Source organism: Octodon degus, unplaced genomic scaffold (assembly GCF_000260255.1).
Source record: "Octodon degus isolate 3935 unplaced genomic scaffold, OctDeg1.0 scaffold00015, whole genome shotgun sequence".
Lineage (NCBI taxonomy): Eukaryota > Metazoa > Chordata > Mammalia > Rodentia > Octodontidae > Octodon > Octodon degus.
This window is the reverse complement of record NW_004524591.1, coordinates 15,276,987-15,295,174: the sequence shown is the minus strand read 5'-3', so window position 1 is coordinate 15,295,174 and position 18,188 is coordinate 15,276,987. Positions and strand designations below refer to the sequence as shown.

Sequence of the window (18,188 nt, the reverse complement as noted above, 5' to 3'; positions counted from 1 at the left end):
CTCCTTCTTAACTCATTCTGAGTAGGCTACACACTGTACATAGATTCATAGGATCTCATTGAAAAGCATCACCAAATGCATTATTATTTACATTACTTAATCCTTGAACCCTTTTCACACCATCCCACATCCATCTGTTCTCAGTGACCCTAAACTTACTGTCGCTCTAAGAAGCATCAATAATTGTAGATAATACTATAGAATTATCTTCCCCAATGTCATTCACTGCAAGTAGGGGCCTAAGTTATAGCTCAGTAGCGTAGTGCCTGCCTGGCAAGCTCAAGGCCATGCATTCGATTCCTGGTGCAAAACAAAACAAAACAGAACAACTGGAAGCAAGATGATGTTTATTTGAAAAAGAAAAAAATCAAATTTGTGTGTGTATGCACCACGGGCACAAATTCTGTCCCCATTTCTGGTGCTTGTGTTCAAATCAAGAAATTACAGTGTTTGGGCACTTCCTGGAATATTAGAAAATTAAAAAGCACAGGAGAATTTGCCTCTTTAGAACAGTAGGACAGAAAATAAAATGCTAAAGGACACTGTGGTGTTGTAGAATTATGTTCATGTTGGAGGAATCCAGAAGAGGCAATAGGAAGAAGGAAGGTTCATCCCTGCTTTCTGGAGCAATACCATCATGTGCTCCATCTCAGTAAGGGGCTGCGGCTGTACAGCGGCTTTTGAAATGTGAAACATGGACACTCTTTAATGCATAATACATAGAAGCACACAATGCCCCAAAAGTAACAGGCACCAGGAACAGAGAGCATGAGATACATGCTAAAATACAAAATATACCATAGAGCCAGAAGCCACTATTGGCTCCCAAGTCAGAGAAAGTTAAACCCCACACTTGCAAGATAAAGAAAAACGTGATTTGTTATCATCTGAGATTGATCTGATCTTCCCTACCTTGAAAGTGAACGTAAATGACAGACAGCTTCTGCTGCCACACATTCCACATGCCAATTAGAAAAGCAGGGGCAGAAGTGACATCAGAAGGTGCCCTATGGCTTCATGAATGTACCCCTGTCCCCAGGAAGGGCCCTGGAGAGGACACAATAGACGGTAAGTAAGCCTTATTTCCTTCTTAGCACAGGAGGTGAGGCCCACGAAGTCAAGGGCCAAACGCACATGGGTCCTTGGAGAGTGGACATTTTCATTCTGTTCTTAAATTTTTTAGCAAACAGCTGGGCCCTGAGAAAATGAGCAGATGATTTCAGATTTACAAAGCTGCACCCCAACCCCCTAGCCAGAGCCTTTGAGAAGGCAGGCAGCTGACAGACAAGTAGGTGTGGGCATCTGAACCACAAGCACTGCCTTCTAGAATGTTCTTTTAGATATTACTTTCCCTTTATTTAGGAGTCTTCAGCCTTTACATATAACAAATTTATTTCCACTAATAACATGATCACTGGTTCATCCTCTTATTATTCCTTTCATATGGCAATGAAAACAAAATTGAAAAAGACCAAAGTCAGAAAATGTGAAAAAAAATCTCACACTCAGAAAGCAGTATCACATTAATGTCATAACTGCAGTACTTACAAAGGAAGAATAAGACATTAAATTAGGTAGATGGTATAAGTATTATTATTCAGAGATACTTTGCCAAATCTCTCTGAGAGAGGATTATACTATCTCACCTACTGATACCCTTGGCAATAGGACTTGCTCTGTCAAGTGAAGTTTAAGTGGAAACAGTGTATCATACATCAATTCCATGTGGAAGCTTTATAACCGGTGAAAGACCCGCTATGTTTTCTTTTCCCTCTGTTAGGACAGCATGCCTAGCAGAGGATGCTCTTTTATGTTGGGTCCCTGGAATGAAGACGATGTGCACCAGACCTGGAGAGGACCTGTGATTGACACAGCCTGTGATGAAGAACAGACTATTGCTGTTGTAAGGTACTAAGATGTGAGGATTGTCTGTTAGAGAAGAATAACTTGACCTCTACTAATCCACACAACATGCTTTTAGGGAATATACATCAACTTTGTGAAATATAACATGTGCTTATGAATTTAAAGGATTGATAAAAACTATAGCACAATATCAATGGTGATTGTTAAGAAAAACATAAATGTGATGTTCTTTCAAAGCCAAGATATCAGTTTACCACCTACACTGGAAATCCCATTGAATTTCACCAGTTACCTTTAACTAGGGGACTTTGGGTGACAAGCTCAGCAAATTTAAATGTATCTGTAGTGTGGAGAGCTGCGAAGGACCGCGCCTACAAAATGGCGCTGGTTTCCGCCTTCCACCCCCCGTGGGTGAGCGCTCTCTGTGCACAACAACTCCTTATATGGCCAGGGCTGCAGTCATGATTCGCTTCCACATAGGCTGGACCCATGGGCGATCCCCATGTGGTGCACTGGGATTGGGCTCGGGAGTATATATTAGCCAAGGGCTGGGGTATTGGAGAAGAAGCTTGCTGTAAGGGGCCTGAATAAACCGCTGAAGGAAGAGCTGTGTGTTGCGTCTTTCCTGCTGGTCAAGAAGCGCGCGACACTCTAGGGCATATAGCAGATTTGCTAACCACAGCTGAGCTTGTATACTCTTTCTTATTTGGTTTCCTTCAACCCACACTCAAATTTGTTCTGCCAGGTTAGGATGTAGCCAGTGACTTTATGTTCCTATCTCCAGTACAGAGATGGTCTATAGCCCCTAGCCCTTAGCAGAGAAGAGTCTTTATTCTTCTTGGGAGCTCTGTACACACATCCTTCTCAAATTTCTCATTTGTGACTATCAGTGTAAAGAAATTCTTTTCCAAAATCTATTCCTTTCCCATCACATATGAAAGGTGCCTTTCATGGATAAAGGAACAGAGAAAGTGCTTCCTTCCTATAGACCTATAGGATATTAAAATGTATCCCAGAATTAAAACCTCTAGGAGGAGAATGCCCTGAATAGACCAGAAGTTAGACCATGTCTATTCATTCTGACAATATCTGAAATCCTCTCAGCCCTGTCCTCGAATGGCAAAAATCCCTTGATAGAGCTCTGGTTCCACTCTCTGGAAGAGACATCCTATCCATTGTCCACTGTGGCTTCTGTCTGTGCCTCTGCTCATGGAGACTCCTCTTGGTTTTTGTCCCCTCTCTTTTGCCGCATTTGAGGAAGGCCTCATGAAAATTAAACATCTGAAACCTATTTCTAGAGAGAAAAAAGCCCCAGAGTGAGTCAAAAATTTTGGATAAGTCAAAAAGTTTGGTTTTGTTTTATTCCAAGCTATTGGCTTCATTGATATTAGAGTATACTGACAACACAGTCCCCTGAAAATGTCCATAGACTTCTAAACTATTTGTCTGTAGTCAGTTTCAGGTGCATAAATGACACCTAAATTCTTTCTTTTTTTAAGTTTTATTTTATTGAGAAACAAATATCAATGAGATAGTTTCAAAATTGATCAATAGGACAGCCTTCTGTGTTTTTTTTTGTTTTGTTTTGTTTTTTGTTTCTTGCAGAACCAAGCGCTAAATTCTTTCTAATGAGTACTTTAATCTGTCTTATTTCTCTGTTTGGTCAGTCACTCAGAGACTATGGGGTTACTTTAAAGGACTGGTCCTAAAATACTCTTTCGCTTGTATCACTTTATTCAACGTCACTGTTGCTCAAAATCCTTTGCAATATCATCTCTTGGGAGTCTAGAAATAATTGATTTTAAAATTTTTCAAAGCTCCAAATTTTAGAGAATGCTCAATTTTTTTTTCATTTTCACTGCAATCTGCCCAGCATTTCCTGAGTTCTTCTCTTATATATCTTCTTGCTCTTATCTCTCTCTCTCTCTCTCTCTCTCTCTCTCTCTCTCTCTCTCTCTCTCCTACTCCTCTTGAAGGAACCAGTTTCTGGAATTGGCAGGTTATAACACAGAAAACAGAAGTTGTTGTAGATATATTGAGAAAGAAGAAAACACAGAGAGCTAGAGAAAGCCCAGCTACTAGACTGTCATAAGAGCATAGATTAGGAGGGCCGCTTATAATAATCAAGAAATGTGGGATTTAGTGTCTCAGATTTAACAGCACACGATTCATTCTTAGAAAAACCAACACTGAAGTTAGTAGTCACTAATCATGTACTCAGCTACCTACAGCCCAGAAGTGAATTATCATGAATATGTTTTGAACTAAGTTAGCAGCAAGATCTTCTATCAACCACCTACTCAAACTTTTGAGAGAAAATAGCTTGTACTTTCCTTCTACTTTCTAAATAACCAGTAAGTCTCTCTTCTGGTGTAATCTAACCATGAACCTTCTGGTAACGGAATAGAGGAAATACAATTTCTAGGTTTTAATCATCATAGTTCGTAGAAGGATGCTTATATATTGGATTATTTTGCTGAATTCATGCATATACAATATTTAAATGGCAATGGAATACCCATCTCTGACAAAACTAAACAAAAAAAGGGGATACAAATGAAGGATCTGTGTATACAAAATAGGATAGATATACAGCTACTTTCTCATAATTTAATGAGAAAAAAGATTTGTACTAATAGTGTTTGGACAGGATATCATGTCTGCATCTTATACTATGAATAACCACTACGAAGACAACAATATGCAATGTATTGTTGAAACTGTCCTATTAATCAGTTTTGAAACTGTCTCATTGCTATTTGTTTCTAAATAAAATTTAAAAAAAATAAAGAAAAAAACAAGGCTGCTTAGAAAGGGGTGGTAATAAAATAAAAATAAAAAGTTATACCATACTAAAGTTCACAGAAGTTATTAAAATCACAATGATTTTGACCATGTTTACTTTCTAGCTTCTTCTTAGCTTGCTCTGTGTATCATGTTCAGTATGTGCACTGCACAGGTGGACACAACACAGACCACTTGAGGACAACAGTATGAGTACTCAATTGGCAATAACATGAGACTTCAGAGTCTAAAAGTTTAGGGCCCTGACCATTATGTTTTAAATAGATCTGAACATTGATCAGCATTATTGTTGAGTAAGAAAACTATGTGATAGGGAGTGAGCAGAATGAGATCTACTCTGGAGTTTGCTGCCAGGCTGTACCTTAAAGAAAGTGCCAGGCCTTCTTTAGGTCTTCCATCTTCCCTCATTTGGAATAAATGGATTAAGCAAGACATGTGGTTTCTAGTCTTTCTTGTATTCATGGAGCCATTCTTCACATGAATTCTATTAAGGAATTCCAATAAAGGAAAAAGCTTCTCATTTGCTGTGAGATGAGGCCCTAGAGCCTAGCTCTCCCTGCAAAATCTCCAGAAAAATCCCTTGGGCTCCATGAGGCATAAGCTGAAAACTTCTGGATGAGTCTATCTGTGCAATATGCCCTCTGCTTCTAAAGTTCCATGATCTCTATCATTTTCTAAGTGTTGGCTATGTTGAAAGTAAAGGAAAATGCTCATGTTTACAAAAAATTAGCAAGCTCTAAGGCTAGGGTTTACAGGCACATCTTCATTTAATACAAATAAAAGTAGGGAGGACAGGAGAAAGGGTCTGTTAAAGCAGGTTTAAAAGCATTATATTTGGGCACAAAAAATCAGGTTTGAAGTCATTTTAAAGATCTGATATGTCATTATTCAGGAGAAACTGATTGCTGGAACAATGTTATAGGAGAATACCCATAAGCACAGTAAAAGAAAAATGACCCCACGATGCCTATGGGATAGCAATTAGACTTAACCAGAATCTGCTGACATTGTCATATGGAAATATAAACCAACATTATTTCCAAAAAGGCAAATAATCCCATAACATTCACCAGACCTTCCTTTAAGTAGAAGACCAGCCATGGTTAGGGTCCATTTGGAGTAATAATTTAAAAGACAGTTAATGTAAGAAAACAGAACAAAGTGCATGATTGCTAGAACCTTCCTAACAATGGTCTTATTATCCATTTTCTACTCATGTTTTTATGTTTTTCTTTTTCATTGTATAACAACCTTATTATTTGAGCCACTACAAAGGCCAGATCATAAAATTTGCCACAGAGAATTCAGTAGAAGAGAGTTGTTGCAGCAACCTCAGGACACCCAATGATGTCTACAGTTTTGCCATGACCTAAGGACTGTAAGTTTCTCCAGGCTATGGCATTCACCCTGAAGCTTCGGAGCCAATATGCTTGACCTCAGCTTTTCTCATTTCTTCTTCAGCTCACTATGTGGTCACAGATCTCCAAAGCATCAATCACGTGGCTCTTTGCGTAATCAAGATTACAATTGTGCTTCTAGATTCATTTACATCTTTAAAAGCAGCCTAAACACACAACTTGTTTGATTCCATCTCTGACCACCAAAACCATATGGCTTCTCCTCTTGCATTATTGTCTATGTGACTTCAGTAAGCATTCTTAAGAGTTGGTTGTGCTAACTTTCTCTAAATGTGTCCTTGACCTTTAACAGAATAAAATAGAAAACTCACAGACATCAACATCATAAGGAACAGGATTTAAGCATACACTCTTTCCCTTAACAAATGATGACCTGAATGTCATTGTGAACTTCACTTTTCTTGGGCATAAAAGAGGGCTAATGATTCTATTACTTCCCAGTACACTTGCAAAATGTTTACCATAAAGCTTAGATTTTGTAACTGCTCGATAAATACTACTCTCATCTTATTCTTTCTTTCCTTGACAAATTTCATAATCTACATCTTGGGTATATTTTCTACCCTATAGGCAGTTATTAGTTATTGATCTTGGTAGCAAATGTTATAATAGCATAACTGAAGAGAACTTTTGGCAAGAAAAGAGCAATAAAGTATTTTTTATCTTTTTCCTCCTTCTCTGAAACCTTCACACTGGCACCATCCGCTTGAAAAAACATAGGTGTTGCTAATGTCACCTGTTTTCCAAACCTGTTTCTGTCCACATTTGTGAGGGATAGGTAACTTGGTCATTGTCTGTGGATATAGTAAGAGTAGATCTCCCAAAAGTGAGTGGCATAATTTTTTTTTCTTCTTAACTACAATATTGCCCAATTTTCTAAGTCCAGCTCTTTTTCTGGTAAAATAGTATATTAGTGAAATAAAACATTTTTTAAAAATGTGATTAGATAACACTTGACCATATAAGAGGATGACTCAAGATTTCCATCTCTTAAGCAGGTTTTTCCCCTGAAGAATGAGCTATCATTTCAGGACCCCTCCTATAATGTGGATCTTGAATATCCCCCAAAGAGCCATGTGTTGAAGGTTTGATCTTCAATCCATGGCACTAATGGGAGGTGACAGAACTTTTAAGAGGCAGGGACCAAAGGGAGGAAGTTAGGTAAATGGGTTTGTGCCCTTAGAGAGAATATGGGGACCCCAGCCAATGGCAAGCAGCTTTCTTCACTGAGAGCTCCTGATGAGACATGTGCACAGGCTCACAAACAGCAAAGCCAACTGTCTGTGGATTGCAAACGCCAAAACTCAGAGCCAAAACGAACTATTCCCTTTGATAAGTTTATTGTTTCAGGTATTTTTTCACAGCGATGGAAACCTGACTAATACAACACCCCAGTATCTTATGAAAGTTGACAGATGTCCCTCAACAACATGATCAATTATATTTTGAGAAAACGCAGTGCTTTTGCTATGATTTGAACATATTTCCTCCAGTTTCAGGTGTTGCCAGTGTTGCATTAAGAAATATAAGACTTTAATTTCTCAGAGAGCAAATTGGTCAAGCAATGGTTGTGACTCATCCACATGGCTGATACTGACAAAAGATCTACAAACTGCAGTACAGGGTTTCAGGGTAAGTCCTGAGGGGATTTAACTGACCTTGTCAGATACAAAAGTTACATTTTTTGTTATATAGGTCTTGCTTTATCTTGTTCTTAACCATCCAGCAGAAAAGTATAAAATCAAGGTATAAAAAGTAATGCCAAATTAATACACTGGGCTGTAAAAGGCTCAAGTCAACAACTTCTGACACCACCAGTCTTGTGGATAACCCACAAAACTATTATAGTCCATTATAGACAATTGGACTAAATTGGATTACTCTGCTGAATTCATGCACCTACAATATATGAATGGCAATGGAATACACATCTCTGACAAAAATAAACAAAAAAGGAGATATAAATGGACCATTTTGTAGTGGAAAATATATATATATATATCAGTATATACAAAATAGCATAAATATACAGCTACTTTCTCTTAGTTCAATGAGAAGAAGGTTTTGAACTAACAGTGTTTAGACAATATATCATGTCTTCATTTTGTAGAAGAAACAACTACAAAAACAACAATATGCAATATATTAATTATTGTAACTGTACTACTAACCTGTTTTGAAATTATCACATTGCTACTTCTTTCTCAACAAAATTATTAAAATATAAAAAAAGCAAAAGTTCTAAAAAAATTGAATAAATAAAAGTAAATGTTCTATATTTTACCATAAAAAAAGAAATATATGCCTTTAAGAGGTGATTAGGCTATAAAAGTTTCTATAAGCTAATGTCATACATATATATATATATATATATATATATATCTTCATAAACAGTGACTAAATATAGTGGTACTAAACATAGATAAATAGATATAGATATATAGATATCTTCATATAGCAGTGACTTGTTTGCCCTTCTGCCTTCTATCATGCAGCGATTTCTTCACCAGATCAAATACCAGCACTCTGAGCTCAGATTTCAAGGCTTAGCTCTCTCAAACAATTGGGGGAAAAACATTTCTATTCTGCATAAATTATTCAGGATTAGGGGCCGGAGAGATGACTCAGTGGAATAAGTGCTTCCGTAGCAAGCACAAGGGCCTGAGTTCAATCCCCAGTTCCGCAAAAATAAATAAATAAAAATAAATTACTCAGTATTGGAGATTTTATTGCAGCAGCACAAACAAAGTCAGCCTTCCTCTGGTCTGACTCTTGAACAAACATCACAGAAGACATTGGAGGTTAGAACCTCTTGCTTTCTCTGACCTCTGAGACTCAGTCTCCACTTAATCATGTGACCCCAAGTAGTCCTGGTTAGTGTACGTTTTACACAGAGATTGGGTTCTGGTCATTTCTGAAAGGTATTAGCATGCTGTACAATTAGTATCCACTGGAACACAATTTGAAAACATTTCATCTAGTCCAAGTCTTTCACCTTAAAAGGGAGGTCACCAAGACCTAAATAATGACAGAGAATCCAAATCTGCCAAGTCTTCAGCATTCTTCCTTCTCCCTCAGTCTCACTGTGGTTAAATAAGGACCTCATGAGAATTCAGTTCTTCCTTTTGTTACTTTTCCATTGTATTATTTTCAGAGACTGCGGGTGCACATATGTGTACACTACAAAACAAAAGAACACCCCCGTGAGAAACATTGGCTCTCATCTCTAGATGGACGATAATTTGTGTTATTGCATAGAACTAGACACTGGCAATGAAATAGGAGGGGCATTTAATGGCAGCATGATTGCAAGGGGGAGTGCCTGATATGTCAGGAGCTGATGGCCAGGGCTGGGCTATGCTAAACCATTCATTTACCATCCATTTTTGGGTCACCTACTGTACCAGAAATTGTGCTACAGACACAAAGATGAGGAAGACAGAGGCTTCAAGCTGCTTGCTTTCTAGCATAAGAAAGAGGCCTGAAACAATTCAGCATAGTGAAGTGATAGAAAAGTTTTAAGAAAAGCTCATTTGTACCTAGAACAATAGGAAATTGGAATTTTCAAGCAACACTGTTTTAAGTAATTCCTTATAGTCATATATTGACCAAAAGCAAAATTATCCCAAATTTCAATTATTCAGATTAACCAGAGCTGCAGCCCAGATAATAGAAAATGGGGACTAAGAAAAAAGCAAATTCTCTGCTTTAGCATGCATCGTATGACAAGCCACCCAGCACTCCCCAGCAGCAGCTTGCCTTCCTAATTGTGTTTTCTCAAAGCAAATGCTAGCATGGTTTATATCCCTTGAGCACACACCAGCTGGATAGTAACAGGAAGCCAGTTCAGCATTAAAAATTGACCACAGATAATTTAGAGGGCAGACAAGCCACAGGCAGATAACAGAGTGGAATAGATCATTATTTATAACCAGTGAGGATTTGTCCCAGCCCACTCGTCTACTGCTTTGCTGAGGTTGTGGTCCTGTTACAAGTCTTAATAGACCCTTTCTACAAATATATCAGTAGGAACACAAACAAGGTTATGTGTAATTTAGAGAACATTAATGAACCTACGTAAATTTAGACAGCCCAGAATGCAGTTGTTAGATCACTTTCAAGTGACTAAAACCTGAAATTTGCTTTTCACTTTGCAAATCATCTTCTCCCCAGCAAATGCCTGCAGTAAATGTTCTCCAAAGCACAGAAAGCGATGGGTCTTTAAAGAATGTTTCATGGACTAACTGAATCAAATTAAACGGCTATTTACTTCTGCCACAGAAGCTCTGACAAATAAAATGGAAGATATTGCTGCCATTTTCGTTGACTAAAACAAACCTTACTGGGGAGAAAAAGATGAGAAAGAAACTAAAATGTCACTTGCTGACACTGTCATTCCCTGCCACTCAGTAAATAAACATAACATCTATTAGTTGTCATGGAAACGTTCTGCCTGATTCTGAGGCTCAAAGCATAACAATAAAGAAACCCTGATATTTAAGGCAGTTCACAAACAACTCTTTTGGCATTTCTTATGAGCTCACCAGCACAAGAGCTAACATTTTCCCTATTTTCTTTCTTAGACATGAATGCATTTGCTTTGGAAAAAGACATGTATCTTAGAAACCTATCAAAAACATTTGAATACGGCTACCTTGGCAATCTCTGCTGTGTCTGCTCCCCCCCCCCCCCCCCGCCTCTCTTTTAACCTTTGCCTGAGAAGAATTTAAATGGCATATTTAGTGACTGCATATTGTATTTCCTGTACCCAATGCTGCATAAAAGGCATTGATTTAAATCATTTACAGTAACTATGTGGGGGAGGAGAGCCCGGTTTTCTGCGCCAAATGCTCTCAGATCCACCCTAAGCAGCCACAAATATGGACAACAAATGAGTGTGCTGGAATTGTCTCTTTGGGTAAAGAATTTTTCTTTGGTAAAGACTTTCTATGCACTTCCAGCATTCAACAAGAAAGTGGCTCAGATGTGTGAACATAAAGGACACAAGCTTCCATCTCCCAGGTAACGAGTCTCAGAAATGTTGGCCCCAAAAGTCAGAGAACGTTCCTATTGTAATATTTTTTAGATCATGGAATTTATAACACCTCACAAAGCAGGAATGGAGCAAGTTTAAAGGTTACAGCTGAGCACCACTAAAGCACTAGAGACACCATTGTTAATAATAATCAGCTGAAGAGTAAGACAGGCCTCACACTTCAGAGCTGTGCTAAAATATTCAGCATTTCTAAAGCTCAGGAGATTTTGACAACCTAGGCATAAATCAGGGGGGATTTAAATTCCTAATTTTCTGGCCCTTTTCCACACATTCTTAACACCACATTGTCCCATAACCGGAGCTGAGGCAAGAGTGGGTTCCAGCCATACCAAAAAATCAAAGCAGAATTACTTTCCTCCAAGTCTTAAAACAATTGTTTCTGAAAGACATTTAAAGATTTAAGTTTTCTGAAGTGAGGCCAAGATGAGATTAGACTTATCCCAATGTTCTATCAAGCCTTATCTTTGGACACAAACATCTTAGAGTTCTCTAGATCTTATTAATTCATGTCTTCATACTCAGAATGGCTTAGAGAGCCAGAAGAAAGCAATTGAAGAGAGGAAACTCAATGGGCTATAAATGAATAAGGTTGATTTATAGCTTCTTAAAATGAGCTGAGGGATCATTTACATGAGAAATTCAGAATCACCTAAGATGCTGAGGCTCCAGTTCTCCACCCAAGTGAGCCATACTCAGTCAGATCTTCCCCAGAAGATAACATTGGCAAATGTCTCTAGGTGATTCTTTCCATCAGAGGGGTCTAGAAAAACATGCATTAAACCTTAACCCCCTAAACATGGAGCCAAAACATCTGCAATTTGACCATAGTGCCAGTCACAGGAATGGGCCCATAAAATATTTGCTATATTGACTTGAATGTATCGCCTATTATACTTTCTTCTCCAGGGAAAAGCCATTGTTCACATTTTCATTGTTCCATTTTTCAGAAATTTTTTTCCAAGTATATTTTGCACTCCCATCCCAGTGTTCTCCCTTCCACAGAGCCTGTTGGAAAAGATAATGCATATTGCCTCAGATCTTTGGAGAATGGGTCTCCCCAGGCTCATACCACAGCAGAAGTATGGAGTTGGGGCCCCAAGACCTCCATGACCTAAGTCCTTCACCCACCTCCCTCCTAATTCCTCCTTCCTATGTGACCAGCTTCTTCATAACTAGAGTTTTCCCAGCTCAACTTATACTGCCATGTGGTAAACTTTCTAGATTCTCTAACCCTGGCTAGCAAAGTAGACAGAAAAGTGGAAAAGAAAAAGGCCTGTAATATGTTCTTGGCCAATTTATATTCTTTTCCAGAAGTTGAAGAAGGAAAAACTTCAAGGCTTCTAACTCTAATATATTTTATTTTATGTTGCAATTTCTCCCTATCATTCAAATTCCTTGTTTCTTAATACTGTCAGAGCCCTAATCATGAAGACATGAAGGCAGCCAGGTTTTGCTGCCTCCCCTGTGTCAGCCCACTGGGGCTCCCAAAGAAACTGTGGCGTGAGTAAGGTAAGCACGGGAGGTAGCAAGGGCAGGCCGAGAGCTGAGCCTTGAACATATTAGCCCAATGCATTTATATAATTTCCTGCCTTTTGCCTACTTTGTGGATAGTGCAGACAAGGGGGAAAGAATAGCTTAGCAGGTCATTTTGTTCTATATATGGTACACTGTAGTTCTGATTCTATAAAGAAAAGAAGCCATAAGAGAAATGGCATCCTGGCAGAAAGTCTCCTGCACTAGAATGGAGACAAGTAAGATGGCACAAGTGGAACATGTGGGTTGTCAGCAGTAAGGCCAGCTCAGGCAGGATCAACCCATCTCCCTCCTAACTCCTCCTTCCTATGTGACTCCTTAGCAGCCACCATTGGGGCCACCTTTGGCTGCTTCTACTGTGTAGGCCACCAGAGATTTGCCAAGACTCCTTTCAGCCTGCAAGCTTTTAGGACCCTTGCGCTAGCTCTCTGCGCAAGAGGGCCACCTTTTGTTTTCTAAGAAGAGTTTTCATAGCAAGATAAGATAAAGCAAAATCAATATCTTCATTAGAAACATGGAAGCATGAGAGAGCCAAAAGTCCAGTGTTCTCAAGTAACTTTAATTCATTTCTAACCCAAGTTTAGTTTTCCTGGCACAGATCCTGGTGGAAATAATCTGGAACCTTTCTCATTCTTTCCTGTCTGAATTGGTTGTCAAGCAAACATAGCCCATGTCTAAGCCAGAAGCCAAAGTACGTTCGTCCTATTCTATACCTAGTTGGAGTCCTAATACTTTTCTGAAAATCCTAGCAGGTACTTCCCTGGGGGAGATGTCGGTGGCAGCAGCTTTGGACACAGGAGGTTGTGGTTCACATTCCCAGTTGTTACTGACAGGCTATGTGATCTTTCACCAGCTATATACCATCTCTGAGTCTCGATGTCCTCTTGCCCAAATGAAATAACTGTGCTGACATAATGGACTACTGACAAGATAAAGACATGAAAATCCCGGGAACTTTTGAATTTAGGGTGCAAATTTCTCAGCACCCCACCCTGATCCAACTCTTCTTCTGGCCCCTTACATGTATTTGGACTCTAATTCTCTCCCATTTGGGTGTCCTGCCTCAATCCTGTGACCTTGGGATGAAGAAAGAGCTCAGAATGGATGAAAGAAAAAAATGCAGCAAAATGAGGGTATCTGGTGTAGAGGCACTAAGTCAAAATGAGATGAAAGGAGGACCCAGACTAGAGATGGCAAAGAAGCTGCAGAAAACTATAGATGGAAAAATATGATGAAATCACAATCCAAAGTTTTAGGCACCTGGCTAAATTTTCCATGATAAGAAGCAGAGAAAAGAGGCTCAGTCATGGCAGGAAGATAAGAAGCTAGCATCTGGAACCAAGAAACCTGGACTGAGTTCTTCATTCTATTCTTTACTGGCTTTACAATTCTCAGCAGTCATTTTAATACACACACCCCAGTCTCATATTTCCTTTGTTAAGACCAAGCTAAAAATATATAAAATGCCTAAAAGGTGATGGGATGATTCAGCAATAGTTGCTTCAAAAGTTATTTTGACCTTGAAGTCAACTTTTTGTGCCTCAGTCTCTTTATTTGTAAAGAATAAAACAAATTGAACTGTATGTGGGTTTTTTTGGCTCTCACTCACTTTTATCTATCAGGAGGTGAAGAGTTTGGTTTGCACATGTTGGATTCAGGCAAGCATTCATGCAGCAGAAGGTTTCATTGGTGACATGGATGAAGACTTCTAGAAACACAGGTCTCAAGTGGTCACACCAGCCCTAGAGGTACCAGGGGGAGGCTCATGGGCATTTGTGGTTGTCTAAATGATGAAGATGATGTACTGTTGCACAGAAGGGAGATTATTGTCAATAATATTGTATTGTGTAATTTCCAATACCTATGAAACAGGTTTCTCCATGTTTTCATCACCAAAAAATGATAAATGATGATAGATAGCTTAAATATCCTGAGTTGATCATGTGTATAAATGTACTAAAAAATCACATTGTATCCCATGAAGATATATAATTATTATTTGTCAATTAAAAATAAACAAAAGCTGGGCATGGTGGTATATGCCTCTAGTATTAGCACTCAGGTGAGTGAGCCAGAAGGATCACAAATTGAAAGACAACCTGGACTAGATAGCGAATTTAAGTTCATTCTGAACTATGTAGCAAGATGCCACTGTCATAAATAAATAAATTAGAAGGCACTACTGGCATTAGCAGATAGCAGTCAGAGATTTGTGTACAAGAGCTACAGTACAAATACTGTCATGAGTTGTACAATGCATGCTCCGCCCCCCCCCCCAGATATTCAAGTAGGACACTGGTTCTTAACATGGGGCTTGAGGACCTCTAGCAGTCCCTGAGATTCTTTTAAGAAAAAAAATAATATCTTTTCCACAGCAATACCATAACATGACTTGTGTTTTTCATCAAGTCAACCTTTGCAATGATAGGACAGAAAGAACCAATGGGTAAAATGCCGGTGCCTTCACACAATCAGAGCAGCAGCAGCATAAGTGATGCCACACTGGTAGTCACTACCATTCATTTGCCCTTAAACAAGCAACAAAACAATTCAGTTTCACTTGATGTGCTTGATGAAGCAGTAACATTACTAACTTCACTAAATCTAGACCCTTGAGGACATACATTTTGAGTACTCTGCTTAATAAAGTGCAGCATATAAGAATATAATTTTATTTTAGTTGCAAGTTGAATAAGACTCTTTTTTTTAATGGAATACCATTTTTATTTAAAAAGGAATCAGGGCCAATGAGATAGCTCAGTGGAAAAAGCACCTGCTTTGGCAAGAACAGGGACCAGGGTTCGATCCTCAGTCCCACATGTTGTGCCGGCCCCACTCTTACGGCGCACTGAGCCAGTGATAGAGTTCAGGTGTGGTGTTACACACCTGTGATCCCAGTGCTGGGGCAGCTGAAACAGGAGGATCACGAGGCCAGTGTGTGTAGTGAGACTCTATCAAATACACAATGGAAAAAAAAATCAACTATCAGACAAACTAATGGTATTTAGATGTATATCTTACTGAGCATCTTGTCAAAATTTTCATTTTCAAGAAAATAATCACACTTATTACCAATGATAAAATCCAAGCATTCAAGCCAAAAACCTAGAATTAGGAAAATATCCAACTATTGTCATGAATTTGACAGCTTTCCCAATAGCAAAATATCTTCCCTGATGAGATCATTACTAATGTTAACAGGGTACAATGATACATTATAGTGTATAATACAATAAGCCAATATTTTTAAAATAACCTATAAATGATCTTATAAAATCATGCATAGTAAAAGACATAAAATAAATCAACAGATTGTAACATAATATAGCATGAAATGTTCATTGATAGGATATCAGAGTCAATATGACAAGTGACATTTAAGGAATTATCACTTATTTTGTGTCTTATCAAAGAATAATATTCATACCTACCTGAAAATCTATTGTGTGCTACTCCCTTTTCCATATTTCTCTATGTAAAAAAAAAAAAAAAAAAATGGATTTTCAGGGCTGACCAAATAGCTCAGTGGACTAAAGCTGCCTGCTTAGGCAGATCACAGCAGCTGGGGTTCAATTCCCAGTTTGTCATACTAGTCCTGCCCCTAGGGCACACTGAGAAAACAATTGAAACTGGGTGTGATGGCACATGCCTATAATCCCAGCATTTGGGAGGCTGAAAACAGGAGAATCACTACAAGTCTGAACTGTGTAGTGAGACCCTGTAGACCCTGTACTAAATACAGTTTTTAAAAAAATTTTCAAAGTTCTAGCAAAATGTTATATCACAAAAAATTAAATACAGAAGCAGATATCTGAGAATCTTGTTGTCCTCAATTACAAAGGGCATAGAAATTGCCCTATTGCTTCTCGGCCTTTTGGCTAAGATCAAGTGTAGTATAGAAATTGCCCATAAAAAGTAAAGATAACACTATGCTTTTCACAAAATTATCTTTCATTTTAAACAACATAGTTATTTTTAGTAAAATTTTTATTTTAACTTGTAACAAAATTATTTTTAAATGCGTAATAAACATTCTTAAAACTTTTGAGTTTTAATTTTTACTATAGTATATTTCAATAGATATGATCCACATACACAAATGCTCTTAATTAGGACAATATTTTTTTGTTGAGTGTAAAAGGGTACTGAAATGAAAATGTTGCAGAAATTATTCCTGATATAGGAATTTAAAATCTAACTATATTTTATACAGGGACACAAAATACTTTTTTAAAAAATGTATTTAGTACAGGGTCAACAGGGTCTCACTACACAGATCTGACTCATAGTGATCTTCCTGTTTTCAGCTTCCTAAGCATTGGGTTTACAGGCATAGGTCAGCATGTCCAGTCTCAGTTGCAGTCTCAGCAGGCCCCAGGGTAAGGGCCAGCATGGTATGCCAGGAATTGAACCCTGGTTCCTGCATCTACCTAAGCAGGAACTTTAATCTGCTGAGCTATCTGGCTGGCCCTTAGACACAAAATACTTTTATATGTCCAAGTGCACACCAACTCCTGGGAAGTCAACTACCGTATAAGTTAATGGTAGACTGAATGTTACTTGGTTTAAAATTTGGTTAAGTAATGTTGATTGCATCATTAAATCACACCACTAAAAGAAACACTAGTCATAACATTAAAGTTCTGCTATAGTCCTGCCACTGTAGTTGTCCCGCCTTGTGTTTTTTTTGATCAGGTGCAGACATCTGACACTTTTATTGTAGTTGTTCCCAAGGATATGTATACTGAAATATACATTGTATTATTTTTATTTCTTTTTATACTACAATTAAAACATTTTATTTTAATTATGTATATACACAATTTTATTATTTATGAATTTTATGATAAAAAGATATTATAAACTACAGAGTCAGCAAAAAATGTATATATGCTTCAGCATTCACCACTAATAACTGTCTGGAAGCTAATGGCCACCACTCTGAGCGCCTCTTGTATTTACAGAGGCCAAAGGTGACTTGCATTAATCTCCTGGTATCTCAATAAACTTAGTATTAAAATATTTATACAGGTTTTTCTTTTCCTAATGTATACTTTTTTGGCAGACTCTGTAGGGCATTCAGTCTGCTCTAGGAGGAAGTGGAGGCTGAGACAAGAGATTTGAGCATTACTCTGCAGATCAGCTTGTGAAGTAGCTGGCTTGCCAAGCCCTGCAAACTGAGGGAAGAATGTGGACACATGAGGCAGAGACACTGCCCCAAGTGAACTCTGCTCATGAAAATCTGCCCAAAGCCCCTCTGCCCACCACATACACACTTACTCTATAGTCACAAAATGCTATTCCCTTAAAATTGTGATTTTGGTTTTTTTTTTTTTTTTTTTTTTTTTTTTTTAGGACAGTTTTTCAGAATGAACTCAGGACCTTGCACTTGCCAGGCAAGTGTTTATTCTACTGAGCTATCTTCTCAGCCCTCAACTAAACTTTTTATTGTATCTCTTGTCTACATTTTTATAAAACATATCTTCTGAGAAAAAATATCCTTACTTCAC

General features: G+C 38.2%; 1 pseudogene; it reads left to right on the top strand.

The window, feature by feature from the left end:
* Positions 1-16,536: 16,536 nt before the first annotated feature.
* Positions 16,537-16,631, top strand: LOC111815376 (annotated as a pseudogene).
* The last annotated feature ends 1,557 nt before the right edge of the window (positions 16,632-18,188 follow it).